The sequence below is a fragment of the Glycine soja genome, chromosome 5 (assembly GCF_004193775.1).
Source record: "Glycine soja cultivar W05 chromosome 5, ASM419377v2, whole genome shotgun sequence".
In the NCBI taxonomy this organism is placed as follows: Eukaryota; Viridiplantae; Streptophyta; class Magnoliopsida; order Fabales; family Fabaceae; genus Glycine; species Glycine soja.
Window position 1 is genome coordinate 12317696 of NC_041006.1, and position 13743 is coordinate 12331438.

The following is a 13743-nucleotide window of genomic DNA, read 5'->3' on the forward strand; positions in this document are numbered from 1 at the left end:
TAAAATAAAATATTAAATGAATAGGAATTAGAAAGATAAAGAAACTTGTGTAGTATGAATTCCTATGAATGAATTCTGAATAAAAAATATTTTTTATAACCTTTAAACAAGCATCAAAATATATATTTTGATCTCCGGATTTCAGAAATCAATAATATTTCGTGAAACAAGTACTATGGTTCAAAATAAATAGTTATCAAAGTTAGTTTTTTTCCTTTCCCTAAAGAGTTAGGCCCAATACTATTGGACCGTACCATTCGGTGAAATTGACCACGCTGGTGCTGCATACCCTAGCGTTCCTATTTTCTATTGTGGCTGAAACAAAATAGTGTTGAACGACGAGGTAGAGCGACGACCCCGTTCTGCGTTTTGACCTTCAATCTCGTAAGTTCTTCTATTTATTAATTTATTTTCAATTGAACACCGTGTGTCCAGATACGCCAAAAGGTTTTAGTGTTGATTCCATGTTGAAGGCTAGGCATTGCGTGAATGGAAATAATCTAACTGATGGATGGGGTTCTGTGGTTTTTGAGTTTGTTGGATATTGATTTTCGTCGTTGAAATCTAATTATATGCCCTTGTGAGGTGTATTGAATTGCATGATTGATTTTTGGTCATCTAAAGTTTCAAACTTTACTATTGAAATTGAGTTAATGATTAAGCTACTAACTTGTTATCTCTTTGATTAGTGGAAAATTTGTTACATAAATTGTTATACTCATTTGATATCAACTGTCATGGAATCATGCTCTTATGAGGTGTCAAACTTCTTGCTTTAACCTAATCCACTTCTTCTAGTGCTCTACAACGAATTAGGTGCTTTTAATGCATTGACACCCTCAAACTAATTAGGGATCAGAAATCACTGTCTATGTACTTGTCTTTCCTTTTGTTAAGGGGATAGGTCATGTCATTTGTTTGTGTTTCTAATAACTACTGCTGAATGTGATTTTAGATTTTACTGCTATACTCATAATAATATAGTTAACCCAGGCATGATTTTTTTTGTGTGTGTGTGATTGCTGTGCTGTTTTATTTTTTTATTCCTCTTCCATCTGGCCTGTTGCTATTGTTTTCTTTCTTCCTAAGGTATAAAATAAAAGTTATTAACTTTTAATAATCCTAGGACCATCTAATGTCTATTTTTACAAATTTATGAAGTTTTTGGTTATCTCACTTTCTTTGCTAAAGTGGCTACTATGCCAACTGCCATAGTGTTTTTAGTGGTGGCCACCACCCACCGAGCAATGCATTTGGCCTTTAGATATTTCGCTTAGCGAACATGCACAGCTCATCCTTCTTCCAGATTCTTCCTTGCGCTAAGCCGAGGAGGGTTGTGCTCAGCGGATGGCTCGCTAAGCCAGCAGATTGGCTTAGTGAGAAGGTAAAAATCAGCACTTCATAAACTTGCCTAATTAATCTGAAATTGAAAGAAAATGATTATTAAACGCGCAAAATAGAATTACTAAGTATTTATTACCTATCTTTAACTAAAAGAACTTATAACACTACAAAATAACCATAACTTGGTGGACTTTGATACAATTTACACAAGTTTTAAACACAAAAGTTAGTCGTATTCACTAACTAACAGTTACCCAGTACATGCCACATCAACAATTAGTGAGTCAACACATTACTCCTCAAAACCCATTTCCAGCTTCTTTCTACCCATGTCAACTATGAAGCTTGCAGTTAACATGAATGGCCTTCCCAATATTACAGAAATGTCAGTATCTTCACAGATATCCATTACCATGAAGTCTGTCGAGAAGATAAAATGTTTCACTCTAACCAACACATCTTCAATTACTCCATATGGTCCGGTAATGGAGCGGTCAGCCAGTTGTAAAGTCATATTAGTGGGCATTATCTCCAACTCCCCCAACCTTCTACACATGGAGAGTTGCATTAAATTTATACTGGCTCCTAAGTCAATAAGAGCCTTTCCCACAGCGACTTCTCCAATTGAACAAGGAATAGATACACTCCCAGGGTCTTTATGCTTAGGTGGAAGGATCTTTTGAATCACAGCGCTACAATTTCCTTCCACTACAATGTTTTCCTGGTGAATGTACTTATGTTTCCTTATTAACATATCATTCAAGAATTTGGAGTAGAGTGGCATTTGTTGTAAAGCTTCTTCGAAGGGCATTGTTATCTCTAGTTTCCTGAAAATATCTAAAAATCTCTCCAAATGACGATCCTTCTCCTTCTTGGAAGGTACCACAGGATATGGTACTTCCGCAGCTTCATTCACAGCTTTTTCACTTCTACTTTTCTTTTCATTCTCATTTTTTTTCATCTTTTTCAATTTTTTTATTTTCTTTTTCTTTTTCTACTTCTTTTTCTTTTTCTTGGTCATTCAATTCTTTTTTATTGACCATTATTTGTTTCTCTTTTTCCTGATTATTTTCACCTCGCTCATCATTTTTCTTGCCATCAGTACCTTTCTCTTCAACAACTTTCTTCTTGAGTCCAACACTCTTCTCTTCCTCATTCTCCACAAACCTTTTACTTCTTGTCATCACAGCTTTGCATTCCTCCTTGGGATTCTTCTTTGTATTTGCCAAAAATTGTTGGATGACTTGTCAGCTATCTGCTTGGCCAGTTGTCCCACCTGGACCTTAAGGTTCTTCAGTGCTGACTCAGTGCTTTTATGATTTGACATTGTTACCTGCATAAACTGAGTCAAAGTCTCTTCCAGCTTAGTAATCCTCTGAAAGATGTTAGGCCCTTGCTGGATTGGCCTATTCGAAGGTCCACCCTGGTCTTTGTTGAACTGATTACCAGGGTGTGACCTCCACTGTCCTTGTTGATTATAAGGACTCTATTGGAAGCCTGAAAATCCTCCTTGAATATACCATTGTCACTGTTGATTTCTCATATAATGAATTCCTTGATTGTTTTTTTCAATGGGAATACATTGACCTGTTTCATGAGCCTCACCACAGATGGTACAACCTGTAACCTGCAAAACAGAAGAATGTGAAGGTTAACCAATAGACAGTTTAGTTGGCAACTTACCAAGTGTTTCTGTTAAAATCTCAAGTTGCTTAGAAAGCAACTTATTTTGTGCCAATAAAGAGTCATGTGATGATAGTTCTAACAAACTTTTCTTTGTGGGTTGATGGGTTCTGTCTTACAGAATGGCGTGATCACTGGCTGACATATTCTCAATTAGCTCAGTTGCTTCTTCCGGGGTCTTCAGCTTTATTTTTCCCCCTAAAAAAGCATCTAGTAGTTGCTTGGTTTGTGGTCTCAACCCATCTATGAACATATTCAATTGGATTGGCTCTAAAAACCCATGGGTGGGAGTTCTTCTCAATAAACCTCTAAACCTCTCCAATGCTTCACTCAGAGATTCATCAGGGAACTGATGAAATGAAGAGATTGCAGCTTTCCGTTCCGCGGTCTTGGACTCTGGGAAGTATTTCTTTAGGAACTTTTCAACAACCTCTTCCTAGGTTTTTAGACTGTTACCTTTAAATGAGTGAAGCCACCTCTTGGCCTCTCCTACCAATGAGAATGAGAATAGGTTGAGTCTAATAGCTTCATCGGCACACCGACAATCTTAACTGTGTTGCATATTTCAATGAACGTTGCCAAATGTGCATAGGGGTCTTCATTAGGTAATCCTTGGAATAAATTTCCCTGTATTAAATGAATTAAAGAATGCAGGTAGTTGATGTTGTGAGCTTGCACTTCAGGACGTGCAATGCAAGTAAAGAATTGTGGTACTGAGCTGCTTGAATAATTCTCAAGGGTGATCCTTTGGTGTTGCTCGTCTGCCATGATGGCGGCTTCAGACAATTGAGTAGCGGATTCCCTTGATGATGGTGAATCAGGTGATAATGAATAAGAAAAATGAGTTTCTTCCTCAAGAATAGATGCAACTGTTCTGTCTTGCAGAAGTTTCCTTCTCCTCTCGACCCTGTTCTTTCTCAATGTAGCTTCAATTTCTAAGTCCAGAGGAACTAAATTGCCTGTGGGAGATCTATGCATATAAAATACTAACAGACACAGCGGTTATCCAATTCAATAAGAGAAGACAAAAATGAATTGAGAACAAATATTCACAGATAATCAAAGAATAACGAATAAAGAATAGACACCTAAAAATGATCTAACTTTCCAAATAAAAATAAGTTTCTCGACAACGGCACCAAAAACTTGTTTGCTTCCTGCAAGTGCACCAGATTGCGCAAGTAATATAAAACGGTAAGAATCGAGTATCGAACTCTCAGGGAACTTGTGTTACTTGGAAAAGCTATTTCAGTAAACAAGTGTATAGTGTGAAAAGAGATGTATTTATATGAACAGATGTGTAAACTAACTATTAAGAAGGGAAAATCACGTGAGAAATTATGCGTGAAGAAAAGAAGGTGACACATTGGTCTTCCTAGTAGGTGCCTGATGCTTAAAGGATATTCTCTATTTAATAATGCTTGTGTGTTCTATGGTGTCTCCTGAAATGCTAAACCTCGATTCCTCATGATAGTCTAGCCTAATCCTGATCAAGCATCGTCCGCAAATTCCTCTTGTTGGACTAAACTCAACCATGACCGCATTAAGACAAACATACAACAACTAGATTACCGTACCCCGATTCCTCATGAAAATACGACAAACTAGCCCCGTCCTATCAAGTTCTAAGAATCAGACCAGTTTCCACTGTTGAATGATCCTAAGGACACATGCATCTACGTGATCAAGGTAAAGGAATGGTAGAATGAAGTTATGATAGCACAGTGAACACACAAAACATCATTAAATAGATAAAAAGATATTTACATCAAGTACCTAGAAGGAAGATCCAACAGAGGATTTAGCTTTCCATATTTGGGAAGCTTCCTTTGCAACAAAGAAAAGAGAAAGATGAAAGATTGCAGAAATACAAGTGGTGGGGATGTCTCCTCCACCTCTAGGACCTCTCAATCACTCACAAACTCAGCTCACGCTCTCAGGACGGCTTCCTTTTCCAGGTCTGGTCTCTGCAGATCTTCACACAACAAAATCTCTTAAACTCTCTAGAACTTGGACCTCTCTCTCTAGAACTGAAGACATGCAAGAGCTCCTCAAGAAAAATGGCCAAACTCCCTCTCTAATTCTGATTTCAGGCTTAAATAGGTGGCTTTGTTCGTGCTCGTGCACTTAGCACAACTCTGATCCGCTCAATGCACATTACTGAATATCGACTTAGCGCGTGCTTTTCTCGCTTAGCGAATGAACTGAAGTGGTGCGCTTAGCGGGATGACCCTTCGCTTAGCGAACATGCACAGCTCATCCTTCTTCCAGATTCTTCCTCGCGCTCAGCTGAGGAGGGTTGCGCTCAGCGGATGGCTCGCTTAGCCAGCAGATTGGCTTAGCCAGCAGATTGGCTTAGCGAGAAGGTAAAAATCAGCACTTCACAAACTTGCCTAATTAATCTGAAATTGAGAGAAAATGATTATTAAACACACAAAATAGAATCACTAAGTATTTATTAAGTATCTTTAACTAAAAGAACTTATAACACTACAAAATAATCATAACTTGGAGGAGTTTGATACAATTTACACAAGTTTTAAACACAAAAGTTAGTCGTATTCACCGACTAACAGTTACCCAGTACATGCCACATCAACAATTAGTGAGTCAACACATTACTCCTAACTATCATCGTTAGGATTTAACGACATCACCAAAATTATGAATTTTTCAAACAAGAGACACCAAATGTCTGAATTAGAAACCAGGGAAACCAAAATCACAGCTTTACTAAAATAGGGAGATCAAATGTGCACTTTAGCCAATTATTTTCTGCTACCATCTACCAATCACACCGTGATAATAGAGAATCTATTTTATAGTTTTAGATCACATTCGAATTAGATGTTGCATGACTCAGATTGAGTCACTTGAAGATAATTGATATTCCCCTCACTCTCTCTGCCAACCCCACAAAATGGAGTGGGGAGTGGAAAGAAAATTACATCATATTTTGGAGGTAGCAGCAAATTCAAAATTACAATTGAAATGGAACCATGACAGATAGGAACTTACCCAACTTGGGAACACACCCCACATTTATTTTACTACAAAATCAAGGAGAAGACAAAGAAAGAAAGAAAATGCCTATATTTTTTGCTATCTTTCTTGAGTACAACAGATTGAATGTGTTGACTCTATATACATAAAATGAAAGCGTGTGCCTTTCCAAGGACAATTGTAGTAACTCTATGTCCTTGATTCTTCATATTCCTTGAGGAGTAAAATAATACCTTGATTCATCACATTTGGAGGAGATTATTCACAGTAACCGTGACTGAATTTGTCCTTTGCAAGTCCTATAGTATCAAATGCTTTAGATTCTAATACATATTACATCAAGCAAGAAATTTATATGATAAAATCATGGATCCAAAATAACAAGTAACCCCCCCCCCCCCAACTATAGGTCAATTGCAACTATACCCTTCAACTATAATATGTGTGATGTGTCATCATTTTCTTCTATTTCTTAAATCCTTTTTGCACCATTTTAATTACTGATTAGTCTTAATTGTCAAATTAATTAGGCAGTTTTATTATTTGGGCTCATTCAGCTAATTTGATGTTTTTAATGTAATTTCAGGAATTAATGAAACATTGGGCTTATTTGGGCTGAAATTACGTTTCTCGAGCTTATTGTTACTGTTCACGCAATGCACTTTTTGATTCTCTGCTTCTAATTGCAATTTCATTTTTATTTCTTCTTCTGCCTTTAGTTTCATTTACGTTTCTGCTTTAGTTTCATTCTCGTTTCTATTTCCAGTTTCATTTACATTTCTGCCTTTAGCTTCAATTGTGTTTTCTGTTCTTGGTTGAAATTATGGAAGGCTAAATTTCTGGTGTTGTTTCCTTCTGAGGATGAAGCTTAACTCTCTTCGAGGTTCTGTTTATATTGTGGCTTCCTGACAGTTTTCCTTTCACTAATTAACCCACATGCATTTTGTTAATCTGTGCACACTTCGTGTTCGATTAATTGCCTCTATGCTGAAATTGCATTCGTGCTTAATGAACAAGGGGTTAATTGGTGTACGTGTTGCTTAATCACATATTGACAGCCCTAAATTGATTTTCACTTAGCAAATTAAAATAGGGTTGGATTAAGTGGTTGACTGTTAGGGACGAATTCTTCATAACCTAGGACAAGAGAATGGCTTCTGAATCAGAGGAAACAACACATTTTTACTATTATTAATTTCGTATTCCAGTTTGCTTGTTCTTTAATTCACAAAACAAGCAAACCCCCCCCCCCCCCCCATTGTTACTGTTACTGCAAGTATATTATGAACATTTAGTTTTTCATTGCTCGTTGGGAAACGACCTAGGATCACTTCCTAGTTACTGCATTTTAATGTTTATTTGATTCGGGTATGGCCTCGATCTAATTTGGCACTGTTGCCCGGGAGCAGTGTCCAAAGATTCATAATAGCTAGTGTTGTGTTATTGTTTAATTCTTTCGTGTTTTATGTTTAATTGTTAGTGTTGTGTTAGTGTTTGTGTTAGTGTTGTTTAGTGTCTTGTTATTTTGTTTAGTGTGTGTTCTATTTTAGTTTTTCTATTAAGCGCTTCCCATGTTTCAGTTTTGGGTGTTTTGCTGTGAATAGTGTTTTGCGACGGATTTAGTGACCACTTTTGCTTGCGGCAAAACAAAGTAGTAGTGGAAATCCCTTAGCGACGGATTTTAGCGACCACCCTTGCTGAATTAATTGGGATTTTTTGTTTTGGTAGCTAGAACTGTTATTTTTGGCTGAATTTTTTTGTAGTTACTTCTTTTAATCCATATTTTGTGGGGAAAATAGCTAGAGCCTTTAGTTTGGTCAGATTTGAAAGTTTCAAAAAAGTAGCAAATTTTATTTTTGTCAAAACTTCAAACGGCCATAACTTTTGCTCCGGTTATCAGAATCACTATTATTATATATGTATTTGGGGTAGAAAAAAGTTTCCTACACCGTGGTAGTTGGCCATAGGCCGGCTGAGGTCTCCATCGTCCAAAAAAAGTGATTTTGTCAAAAGTTTTTTATTTTTCAAGTTTTATTCTCTTATTTTTCTTAAACTACCATTTTTAGCTTCCATAGTTAGACTTTTAATTTTTGTTTGAAATTTTATGTGCTATCTTCTCATCATTTTATAAGGTTGCTCACAAAATTTCAAGTCATTTGGATATCATTTGAGGGTAGCTGTAGTTCAAACCTACACTTTTATTTACATGAGGAGGCAACTAGTTGTGCATGCTGAATGTAGTGTATGACTAGAGGCAATCCATCTGACTTACAACCCTTTGATCCTGAGATAGATAGGACATTTCATAGATTAGTTAGGCATCATTTTGTACCTTTTGATCATCCTGAGCATTCCATTACTGGTGAGTCTGTGCATTCTGTTATTGGTGATTTTGAACATCCTGATTTTGAGCATTATAATTTTGAACATTCTGAGAACATGGCACAACCTCCACCCCGTGAGAGGACTCTAAGGGAAATGGCTGCACCTGATTTCACCTACGAAAGCTTGTGCATCCAATACCCTGATGAGGATGTCCCATATGTTCTTAAAACTGGACTGATCCATTTGCTTCCAAAGTTTCATGGCCTTGCACGTGAAGACCCACACAAACACCTGAAAGAATTCCATATTGTCTGCTCCACTATGAAACCACCAGATGTCCAGGAGGATCACATATTGCTGAAGGCCTTTCCTCATTCTTTAGAGGGAGTGGCAAAGGACTGGCTATATTACCTTGCTCCAAGGTCCATCACGAGATGGGATGCCCTCAAGAGAGTATTCTTAGAAAAAAAAATTTCCCTGCTTCCAGGACAACGACCATCAGAAAAGATATTTCAGGTATTAGACAACTCAGTGGGGAGAGCCTATATGAATATTGGGAGAGATTTAAAAAACTATGTGCCAATTGCCCTCACCATCAGATTTCGGAGCAGCTTCTTCTCCAATATTTTTATGAAGGACTCAGTAACATTGGAGAGAAGTATGATAGATGCTGCCAGTGGTGGAGCCCTTGGAGACATGACCCCTGCTGAAGCCAGAAATTTAATTGAGAAGATGGCTTCCAACTCCAAGCAGTTTAGCGCCAGAAATGATGCTATAGTCATTAGAGGAGTGCATGAGGTAGCTACAAACTCATCTACATCATCTGAAACTAAGAAGCTTGAAGGTAAACTAGATGCCTTGGTTAACTTGCTAACCCAGCTGGCCTTGAATCATAAATATGTACCTGTCGCAAGAGTCTGTGGTTTTTGCTCCTCTGCTGACCACCATACAGACCTTTGCCCTTCTATGCAGCTACCTGGAGCAATTGAGCAGCCTGAAGCTTATGCTGCAAACATTTACAATAGACCTCCTTAACCTCAGCAGCAAAATCAACCACAGCAGAACAATTATGACCTCTCCAGCAACAGATACAATCCCGGATGGAGGAATCACCCTAATCTCAAATGGTCTAGCCCTCAACAACAACAACAGCAGCCTGCTCCTTCCTTCCAACATGTTGTTGGCCCAAGCAGACCATACATTCGTCCACCAATCCAACAACAGCAACAGCCCCAGAAACAACAAACAGTTGAGGCTCCTCCGCAACCTTCCCTCGAAGAACTTTTGAGGCAAATGACTATGCAAAACATGCAGTTTCAACAAGAGACCAGAGCCTCTATTCAGAGCTTAACTAACCAGATATGATAATTGGCTACACGGTTGAATCAACAACAGTCCCAGAATTCTAACAAGCTGCCTTCTCAATCTGTCCAGAATCCCAAAAATGTGAGTGTCATTTCATTGAGATCGGGAAAGCAGTGTCAAGGACCTCTACCAGTAGCACCTTCCTCATCCATAAATGAAACTACCCAACTTCACTCTACTCCAGAAAAAGATGATGACAAAAATTTAAAGAGTAAGTTACCTAACAATTTATGTGCAGGTGAATCTTCCACTGGTAATTCTGATTTGCAGAAGCAGTATATCTCTCTTCCATTCCCTCAAAGAGCAGTTCACAACAAAAAAATGGAAGAGGCAGAGAAAGAGATCTTGGAAACATTTAGAAAAGTAGAGGTAAACATACCTCTGCTGGATGCAATAAAGCAAATTCCAAGATATGCTAAATTCTTGAAGGAGTTGTGCACTGATAAGCGGAAGCTTAAAGGAAGTGAACGAATTAGCATGGGCAGAAATGTCTTCGCATTGATTGGTAAATCTGTCCCCCAAATCCCTGAAAAATGTAAAGATCCAGGTACATTCAGCATACCTTGTATTATAGGGAATAGTAAGTTTGACAATGCCATGCTAGATTTAGGAGCTTATGTTAGTGTTATGCCTCTGTCTATTTTTAATTCTCTATCTCTAGGTCCCTTGCAGTCAACTGATGTGGTAATTCATTTAGCTAATAGAAGTGTTGCCTATCCTACTGGTTTCATAGAGGATGTCTTAGTTAGAGTTAGTGAACTGATTTTCCCTGTTGATTTTTATATATTGAATATGGAGGAGGGATTTTCTCAAGGATCAGTTCCCATTATTCTAGGCAGACCCTTTATGAAAATTGCTAGAACTAAGATAGATGTATATGCAGGCACACTATCTATGGAGTTTGGTGATATAACTGTTCATTTTAATATTCTGGATGCTATGAAACACCCATCTGAAGATCTTTCTGTATTTTGTGCTGAAATAATTGACCATCGCTTTGATAAATACATGATTGATCTTTATTCTAATCTGCATGCCTCTCACTCTTCATGCATTGAGTCTGAAATTGTACTTGATCATATGTCAGAATTTGATGCTGAGAGTGAATCTGAAATTGATATTGATTGCATGTCTGGTGGTGTTTTACCTCTTGAGATTAATTTTATAGAGTCAGATAGAACTAACCATGTTTAAGGAAGTACACATACCTCTGACTTTCTTTATGAGGTACAAGCTGAGAAACCATCTCCTTCTACCAGAATTGAAGCTTCTGCCATCAAATTTAAAATATGCTTACTAGGATGATAGCAAAAGTTTTCCAGTTTTTATATCTGCCTCCCTTGCTGATGAGCAAGAGGAGAAGTTGTTATCTATTCTCAAGAAGCATAAGAAGGCTATAGACTGGACCCTGACGGACATTCCTGGTATTAGCCCATCCACATGTATGCATCGAATAAATTTAGAGGATGGAGCTAAACCAGTAAGACAGCCACAGAGAAGACTCAACCCGGTGATTCTTGATGTAGTGAAGAAGGAGATAACCAAGCTTTTGTATGCTGGAATCATTTATCCTATCTCCGACAGCCAATGGGTGAGTATCGTCCAGGTAGTCCCGAAGAAAACCAGCCTCACTGTGATAAAAAATGAGAAGGAGGAGTTGATTCCTACTCAGGTGCAGAATAGTTGGAGAGTCTGCGTCAACTATAGGAGGCTGAACCAGGTTACCAAAATGGACAATTTCCCCCTGTCATTCATTGACTAGATGCTTGAACGCCTGGCAGGTAAATCTCACTACTGTTTCCTTGATGGTTTTTCTAGTTATATGCAAATCACTATTGCTCCTGAGGATCAGGAAAAAACCACATTCACCTGCCCTTTCGGCACTTTTGCCTATAGGAGGATGTCTTTCGGCCTGTGCAATGCCCTTGGTACCTTCCAGTGGTGCATGATCAGTATTTTCAGTGATTTTTTAGAAAATTGCATAGAGGTGTTTATGGATGATTTCACTGTATACGGATCCTCTTTTGATCTTGCAAAAAATTCTATTATATCACAATTGTCATACCCCTCTTGTGTGCGAGAGGTGCGATCTTTTCTTGGTCATGCAGGATTCTATAGGCGCTTTATAAGAGATTTTAGCAAAGTAGCCCTTCCACTGTCCAACTTGTTGCAAAAGGAGGTGGAGTTTGACTTTAATGATAAATGCAAATAGGCTTTTGATTGCCTCAAAAGAGCGCTGACTACCACCCCCATCAACCAGGCACCCAACTGGAAAACCCCTTTTGAGCTTATGTGTGATGCATCAAATTATGCATTGGGGGTTGTCCTTGCTCAGAAAATTGATAAATTGCCTAGGGTGATATATTATGCTTCTAGGACTTTAGATGCTGCCCAGGCGAATTATACTACTACTCAGAAAGAGCTACTAGCCATAGTTTTTGCTCTTGAAAAATTTTGATCTTATTTGCTTGGTACCCGCATTATTGTTTTTACTGACCATGCAGCTCTAAAGTACTTGTTGAATAAGGCTGATTCTAAGCCTAGGTTGATCTGATGGATGCTTTGGCTCCAAGAGTCTGACTTGGAGATCCGTGATAGGAGCGGAGCACAAAATTTAGTTGTTGATCAGTTGAGTCGGATCGAACATGTGTCTGATGCGGATTCCCCCATTCGGGATGATTTCCCGGATGATCATTTGTATATACTGTATAGTATTTCTTATTCTCTTTCTACTCCCTGGTTTGCTAACATTGTCAATTATTTAGTTGCTTCTGTTTTTCCTCACTTAGCATCTAAGGCCCAAAAAGATAAAATTAAAAGTGATGCTAAGCATTTTATTTGGGATGACCCTTACTTGTGGAAATTGTGCAGTGATCAGATCATTAGATGGTGCATTCCAGATCATGAGACTGACTCAGTCCTGCAGTTCTGTCATTCTTCCGCACCGAGAGGTCATCTGGGTGTTCAAAGGACAGCTCGCAAAGTGCTTGAATGTGGCTTTTATTGGCCCACAATCTTTAAAGATGCGTGGAAGATTTGTAGCACTTGTGAGCAGTGTCAGAGAGCAAGAAGTGCACTTACATGGCGACAACAAAAGCCTCAGCAACCGATGCTATTCTGTGAGGTGTTTGATGTCTGGGGCATAGATTTCATGGGTCCTTTTCCTGTCTCTTTTGGTTATGTTTACATTCTCCTTGCAGTTGATTATGTTTCAAAATGGGTGGAAGCCAAACCCACTAGAACTAATGATGCTAAGGTTGTTGCAGATTTTGTCAGAGCTAATTTGTTTTGCATGTTTGGAGTACCTAAAGTAATCGTTAGTGATCAAGGAACCCATTTTTGCAACAAATCAATGCATGCCTTGCTTAAAAAGTACGGGGTGGTACACAGAGTATCCACACCATACCACCTCCAAACCAATGGACAGACAAAAATTTCTAACAGGGAGATCAAGAGAATTTTAGAGAAGATTGTGCAGCCAAGCAGGAAAGATTGGAGTACCAGGCTTGATGATGCTCTTTGGGCACATCGGACTGCCTACAAAGCACCCATAGGAATGTCTCCTTATCGGGTTGTCTTTGGAAAGGCATGTCATCTTCCAGTGGAGATTGAGCACAAAGCATATTGGGCAGTGAAGACTTGCAACTTCTCTATGGATCAAGCTGGTGAGGAAAGAAAGTTGCAACTGAGTGAGTTAGATGAGATCCGCCTAAAAGTTGCAACTGAATGCCAAGTTCTACAAAGAAAAGACCAAGAAGTTCCATGATTGCATGATAATTAAGAAGGACTTCATGGTTGGGCAAAAAGTGTTATTGTATAATTCTAGGCTTGGACTCATGAGTGGTAAGTTAAGGTCTAAGTGGATTGGTCCTTTTGTTGTTACTAATGTTTTTCCTTATGGTACAATTGAGATCAAAAGTGACTCCACAAACAAGAGCTTCAAGGTCAACAGACACCGACTTATGCCATTCCTCACAAACCCTTCTTTAGTGGACATAGTGGTGGAAGAGACTTCCTTTCTCC

General features: G+C 38.5%; 1 protein-coding gene and 1 non-coding gene across 2 annotated transcripts in view; one reads left to right on the forward strand and one right to left on the reverse strand.

The window, feature by feature from the left end:
- The first annotated feature begins 347 nt into the window (after nucleotides 1-347).
- The window catches only part of LOC114412335 (probable prefoldin subunit 2), a 34936-nt gene continuing 21540 nt past the window's right edge, over nucleotides 348-13743 (forward strand). The window contains exon 1 of the mRNA XM_028376172.1: nucleotides 348-384. The gene's annotated coding sequence lies outside the window, so the exon portion shown is untranslated. The remainder of the gene's footprint in view (nucleotides 385-13743) is intronic.
- Nucleotides 8850-8956, reverse strand: LOC114413870. The gene has a single exon (XR_003667014.1). It is a non-coding gene; the product is annotated as a small nucleolar RNA R71 (small nucleolar RNA).